The 7617-nt window shown below is 40.3% G+C and overlaps 1 protein-coding gene across 1 annotated transcript in view; it reads left to right on the forward strand.

Annotated features, from left to right (window-relative positions):
• The first annotated feature begins 254 nt into the window (after positions 1-254).
• LOC123979380 (codanin-1-like) overlaps positions 255-7617 on the forward strand; it is a 119769-nt gene continuing 112406 nt past the window's right edge. Inside the window, exons 1-3 of the mRNA XM_046063287.1 lie at positions 255-382; positions 3198-3276; positions 5090-5166. The gene's annotated coding sequence lies outside the window, so the exon portion shown is untranslated. The remainder of the gene's footprint in view (positions 383-3197; positions 3277-5089; positions 5167-7617) is intronic.

Raw genomic sequence — 7617 nt, forward strand, 5'->3', positions numbered from 1 at the left:
TATTGAACTGGGCAATAGTGTGTTTTATTGCTTACGAAACCAATTCATCTCGCATTACTATTGTAATAAACAAAACTGAAATGTTTATCTGTAACATACTATAATGTAAGACTAGCATAAGAAGACTAATTGAAGGTAGGTTAAGTAAATCTAATCCAATACACGTCTTTTTGTTAATTTCAGCCAATCTCCTCACAGTCCGCTAGCTGTCTGTTCTGTGTGTGCGCTGAACACAAATCTGGTGTTTATACACAGCCCTGGCACACAACACTACTCCAGCCATTGCAGCCATGATACGTGTGTGAGATAGCATTAAATTACTTGCCCACGGACATTCAGCTTACTTTCTACTTTGCCAAGATATGCCGTTATTTTGAGAGTTGTGAGTATTGCCGTGCTGTTTCTGGAACCATCTCATCCTCTCTGAATGTTAGCTTCACAGCAGCAACTGTAGCGACAGGCTAATGTTACTTACATTTCTTTCTGTTTGCTCTTTATCATGGCATTTGGTCATGGATTTCTTCAGAATTGCACATCCCACCTTTAACATCAGATACCCAACTATCAGCTAAAATAAGATGCCATAATCTAGCAGTCATACAAGTAACACCAGGCCAAGTAAGGCTGTAGCAGAAAACCAGTGTAAATTAAACAACTTTTTAAATTGTGAATGGGAGATTGTTAGTCATTTAAAAGTTACACAGTCTCATTTTAAGTCCAGACAAGTCTGAAGTCCTCATTTTTGTCTGACTCGCGTCTTAAGTTTTAACTCACAAATCAACATCTCTGGACCCAAGTTAAAGTGCAGGTCTAATAATAACAATCTTAATTTGAGTCAACTGTCTGTCACCCTGGTTAAGTTTACAAAAAGTCTCACATAGAAACAGTACACCGTGGGCCCACTGGGTTTGTGATTGTTGGTTTAGTAATATCCTGACACCAGCATTGCTAAAGGCTTTTGTGTACAGTTACGCTCTAATTCTTTTTTCCTGCTTAACTGTGTGAGTGCATGTCACAGCAGGTTAGCAGGTGAGGCTTGAGGGTGAGCGCAGGACAGGTTTCGGGCCGGGCCTTATCACGATGGAAGACTCGCCTTGAGAAATGTGAAACAGTCAGACAATTCCAAATAATCTCTGTTGTGTTTTTACAGCTAAATTCCTCAATCAGAGCCATAAACACGTCCCTGAGGGAACCCAGCGTCAACTGTTAAATGTGCCTTTCCAGCGGACGCTGCTTTGTGTTTTTAGACCATGGTTCAGACGTCGTACGAGCAGAAGCTTGCACGTCTTGTATGTGTGTGTATGTTTGTGTATGTGCATGTTACTGTGTGTACTTTCTTCGTGTACGCCTGTGTGTTTCTGTGTGCTCTTTCTTAGTGAGTGGGTGTGAGATCTGCGGTTTCTCACAGTCAGTTCTTATCTTCGTCTCTCTGAGCCTCAGCCAGAGGATCATTGTGAAATATACACACACGCACAGAAACACGCACACACAGAAAGAGAGACAGAGATACAGAGTTCACTTTTAACTATTTCCTAACCTCCCAAGGCCAGATATCTAAGCCTTGTTTACAACTCAAACAAAAAGATGATACAGCCATAGTTACATTAGCAGGAGGGTGACTTTAGTCCAGTCATCGCCTCTGTCTCACTATCTCTTGTCTCTCTTTATCTTTCAAGCACCCAGAGTCCCCATTTTTCAAAGTTTCTGGCCTTGAAGTAGCTTGTACTTTATCACGTTTTCACCATTTTGTAATTTTTTTCTTTCATCAACATCATGTGACTGCGTTGAGTGTTAGATACCAGATGATCATCTGTGCATAGCGCAGACTTGGCCTCTGTACAAGATAGAGCAAGGACTTCCTGTAAAACTATCACTGATGTCATCTTCTGTCTGGTTATGCCTTTAAAAGGCCTGAGTGACTCACGGCAACTGGTTAGTCAACTAGCTTCTATCATGGTCCAGTGCACATTTGTAGGCGGTTAGGGGTGGCGTAGGAGTGTGTTTATTTCTGTGGTGTGTGTGTGTGAGGTCATATAAATCAGTATTGAACTGGTGAGAAACTAAAAATTGTTGAAGAAGTGAGGAAGAGGTTGTTTGGTGGCGCTGCTGCTACCGGAGGAAACAGATGCTGCAAAACAAAACTGAGAATCATGTGTGAGGAAACATGCTGTTTTTAGCTTTAGTATGGTTCAGTGGTGTTCATTATCATGCATCACACACTTAGGACATAAGTGGCAAGTAAGCAAGCTGTGTAGTCTCTCCTCTATATTTCTTGAACTGTAATGCACCTTTTGTAATGCACCCTAACCCTAACCCTTCAGCCATGGTGTGTCTGTGAAAAGCTTTGAAACAGAATGGAAAGTTACACAACATCAGTCAATTGCTGAGATCTGGGAACATGGCAACATTGCTAAAATGAAAAGAAGAGCAACAAACACAATCATACAGGTTTTACACTTACCTCCATGTTAACCAAACTTGTCTGGAAGAGAAAACAAGGACGAAAGGTAAAATTATTTCCCAAACTATCCATGTAAACATCCATCATGGCTTACTGACCAACTCCTTGATTCAACTTTAACCTCCCATACTTATACATTTCAGGTCTGGTTTTACCTCCAAATAAAGTGAATTGGATTAGTGATCCCCAACCTACGAGTCTGGACCTCAGCAAGGGGTTACGAGATTATTACTGGGGTAGGAAATGAGAAAAAACTCAATTATCTTACACAAAATAATGTTTATTTTTAGTTCTTTCTTTAATATTTACCTTTTTCCTATTGAAATGCTGTTTAGCAGATGTTGCTCTCTTAATGGAGGCCACTAGGCCTGAGACAGGAAGAGTTAAGTGGTTCAGCACTCAGAAGAGCTGAGGGAGTGATTCACTCGGCCCAGTGGACCAGAAACCCAAAGCACAACAGTGTCAGGTTCGGGAAGGGCTCTCCCATTGGCCAGACCTCGTTTCCCTTTCTGTGGTGCAGCTCGTCTCATTAGGAAAAAGTCATCGCTTGTCCATTAGCACGGGGCACTGCAAGAGTTTAGTGGCTCTGTGTTTGTTTTTCTGTCACACTAAGGAGTGGAAGGGTGTGTTTCCACAACCTGTCAGACAGCCATCACCAGTGCTCTCCTCTGAAGCCTCCTCACCTCTCTGCTCTTCTGCTCAACACATATGTGTTTTTTCTCCCTTTCTTTTACAGGTCAAGGGTTGCCACTTAGTCCAGGGGAAGAAAAGCACATGTGACACTGGATCCTGGCTGGGCTAATGGTCATTACTTGGTAAGCTGTGTGTGTCATAGTTTCAGTCACCTAGATAATAGGGCTGCAGAGTGCCTGGGTTAAACCCACAGGATCAGGGAGTGGTTGTGACTGTTGTCTTTGTTGATCTACAATCAGTCACACTGTGACACATATGGCCATAGACCCACAAAGATAAAACTTGCCATTTGGCGCAGGCAAAAGAAAAAAGTGTTACATACACTGAGATTAGAGCATGTGATTACTAAAACTGTAAAGCCTGAAGTTAGCTCAACCGCATCATAATCTGATGAGATATTTTATGAAACGTGATTACCCAGAAACATGTATGTAGGGGAAATTGTGAAGAAAAATGCATATTTAATTATATTCTGCTTTGAAGACAAAGCAAATGAAAGTCCCTACAATTTTTCAGAAATGTAAATTTGGATATTCCACTTTCTATGTTACTCAAAGTATTGTTTTGTATTCAGAAGGTTAACTTCCCAAACATGAAATATACACGGGCTGATAATAGACAGGAAGGGATTAGAGATGGGATGAGAAGGCCCCTTGTTAACACATTATAAAACATATCCCCATAATTAAGGGAAAAGTTTCAATATTTGGGAAAACAAGACTCTAACTCCCCACAATCCCCCATGTGAAGCCATGAGGAAATTAACCACATGTGCAGAGTTAAAAAGGAGTGCAGAGATTGTAAGTGTACTTTCACTATACATATGCAAGATCGGCCCATTAGAAGCAGTGGCAGATTTAGAAGTCGGTCCTGTAACAGCAAGGCCAAACATTTGATCACTGTGACAGACACACTGCATATTGATCATATGTGGCTGTAATTAAGAAAACCCTAAACCAAAGTGGCATGTAACCCAGGTAAAACATAATTTTTACGCTTTGGTTTTTGTACAGATTAAACAAACAAGATAACAAGTGTTGATTAGTGAGCTTCAGTGGAGTAGATAGGTGGAATTTTCAGATTCAGGCTAGCTGTTTTCAACTGTTTACATTTCTTTGTGCTAAGCTACACTAGCCAGCTGCTCTAGCTTCGTACCATAAAGACATCTGAGTGGTATCAATCTTCTCAATTACCCGCCAAAAAGATGAGTAAGCCCATTTCCCAAAATGTCAAACTGTTGTTTGAAATTTGACCGCCATGCACAAGCAGGCTTATGCTCTCACCGTGGATCAATAATTTATAATTTTCACTTCACAGAGGAACATCTAATCCCTCCACTGACATTAAAGGTACAGTTTTTACATTGGTGGATATTTCCAAAGTGAGCTTTGGTATGTGTGTCTGCAGGAGGTTAATTGTTTCTCTGTTTTTTCTACAGACATAGCAGCTTATGAATAGCCCCTAAACTAACCTCTTCACTCAGTGTCAACCTCAGCCCTTGTCTGATCATTAATTACCCCTCCAACATCACCTCACACAGTGCAGAGACACAGATACATGCACACATGTATACATGCATGCAGGCAGGGTTGCAGCTACCCTGCTCTCAGCTGTGATTGCAGATAAGGGAAATAGCACATCCAGCACTATTTGCTCACCTCTTTCTCAAACAAAGAGGTAAACCTGCCCCTGATAACACAATTACAAAGTGTACATGCCGCCACATTCTCTTGCTCAACCGTGCAGGTTAAAGGTGAATGAAGATTGTGAACTGAGAGTAAAACTACACACCTGCTTTATCCTGTTGTGTAGGAAGCAATGACTGAATTGCAAACTTGATCTGTGTCACCGTTCTGTTTCCATATTGGAAAGTAACCTGCTGTAAACTATGATGAAGTAATGGAAGTTTTGTTCTTTTTTCTTCACAAATCAAAGAGCAGGAGACCCCCTCCCTCCGCCACCCTCAGACCTGCTGCTGAAACCCACTTCCTGGTACAGTACTTCATCTCAAGGTGCCTCTATATACACATAGACACACACACCACACAAACAGGAAACAGCCCTTTCATGTCCCTCAAGCTGCAGTTTAAGACCTTCTGAAAGGGTGCAGCAAAAAAGGAAGGTGCACACACTCACCTGGTTTAATTTGAGATATAGAAACCTTTCCTTTAAATAGGTTTGTCTTTCCTTCTGACCTTATTAAAACCAGTAATGTAGAAACATTTAGAAATGAATAACCTCTCCTTTGCCACATACTAGGCTTGCACATTTCCTATGAACAGACTGTTAAAAATGCTCCAATACCAGTCTTTAGAATAGGCTTATAATTAGGATTTTGGGTGCTGCATAAAAAAGTACTGTCAACAACAACCACAGATAAAGAGCATATGAAACTCCATTGTCTATAACTATGTGTCACAGCTGGGGTCTTTGAGACCTCAAATGGAAGTCATTCTATGTAGTGGACTTCATAAACATGTCATGTTTATAAGCAATTTTCATAAAAGTAAAAAAAGTACACAACAGCAAGGTTAGGTATGTTTTGAGCTGCCAAACAGAACATCCATCCTTGTTCTTTGCTCTGGTGAAACATGAACCATTTCAATGAGGCCTTGCTTTCGTAGCACCCTGAGTTTGCAGTTAGTTTACTTCAATAGCAAGTTACATTTATATTCATATTTTTTAAGAGTAAGACCTTCGACTAAATTTCTACAATCCACTTGTAAAACATGCTGTCTGCATTTTGACTTCTTCTTCCATGTTTGTTGTTGATCACTGCTTTAAAATGCAACAGGGATTTTGGTTTACTGTCCACATGTTGTGGGAATTTTCACTTTCTCTGCTTAGAAAAAAAGCGTGACACAAAATGAAACTATAACAAGTAGTGAGTATTCAACCACACCCTGGCCATAAACACCTATGAATATCAAAAAGGCAATATTTGGTAGGCTGTTACCCTATTTAACTTACTGGTGTGCCTAGAGAGGAAAAATATCTGGCTCAGCATGCAGGCAGCTTGTTCAGAGATGAGGGAGGGGGGTGGAGGGAGAAAAGGAACAAGACAAGAATCTGCCAGGCACAGGTTATATGGAATAAAGCAACAAGGGGGCCTCCATGGGTCAGCTGTGATGGGTCAGCGCCCATCATTGTATGGGGCGAAGGGAGTTCCTGTTCCGGCTCATTTTTGCAATCTGTGAGAATATAAACATGAACAGACGGAAGTGTCAAGACAGCAAGCGAAAGCAGAAGCAGTGTGGATGTTGAGTGGAGCATATGAAGGGGAAGCAACAGTGTGTTGTTATTGAAATGCCACACTGCTTGTATTCATAGTGAAATAGATGATCTACATTTATTTATCTATGTAAATGTTTATAACATTGACCGCATGTGGTACTATGAGCCTATCTTTGATTTAAGTGTTTATCCCATACTCATCAGGAATATCCTTACACACTTATCGATCAGCTAACTTGTAACCTCAGGACCATTGATAAGGTGATAACCTCAGCATGTCACACTTTTATTCTTGGAAATGTTACGGTTACAGCCCCCCCCTGATCAATATTTCTGCTAAAACCAGCAGTGCTGTGTCTTTGTGTAATCAAACATGCTCAGGGTTTGATCATCCCCCAGGTCAATACCCCTGACTGCTCTCTGTGCAGTTCACCAATCAACTTCCACCACAGTGAAACTCCCTATAGTTCTGCATTATGCACACAAGTACAGCCTCTTCCATTACATCTCTGTATGAGTCTACCTTTAATTATAACATTTGTTAACATAGTTTGTCCTTTTACATAAAAAAGGAGTTGACAGTGAATTATTACATTGACATGCAGTCAGTTAGCTGTGGGCTACAACCATTTTTATTTTACCTATATTTGTTCACATTTTGGCAAATTGGAATAATTAAAAGTAAGCCGAATTAGCCATTAGCAGTTCCTATTTGCAATGTACCTATGGATCTCCAGACAACTATCCCTGAATTACTTTGATACCAAAGAAAACTTTAAAACATAATGATTCTGCAGCAAGTTCTGTAGTTATAGATGAGTCATTTCTAAGTGGATTTATGGGGCGTGCTTCATACTTTTTCCACAACAATTCCCTGAAGGGCTGTATTATGCAAATGTTATATAGCCAGTCTCCTCGACTGCTACCTGATAAAAAGGCCATGTATAGAAGGTATTTGAAAATTCATCTTCAGATCAGATTTTGTAGCTTCCTGCATCGTATCTAGAACTGCATAAGGTGTAGGCGCATCTAAAATCTTCCCGATTGTCCGTAACAACCCTTGTACACAACCAATTACACAGTTTAACTTTTCAAAAAAATACGGGGTTTATTGACTTAACTGCAATCAATACTTACAAAAGGAGAAAAAAAACCAAAAAAAAAAAAAAAAAAAAAAAAAACCACAACAGGTTCTCATAAACTCAAATTACTGTAGTGAAAACAACATT

The sequence above is a fragment of the Micropterus dolomieu genome, linkage group LG11, assembly GCF_021292245.1.
Source record: "Micropterus dolomieu isolate WLL.071019.BEF.003 ecotype Adirondacks linkage group LG11, ASM2129224v1, whole genome shotgun sequence".
Taxonomy (NCBI): domain Eukaryota; kingdom Metazoa; phylum Chordata; class Actinopteri; order Centrarchiformes; family Centrarchidae; genus Micropterus; species Micropterus dolomieu.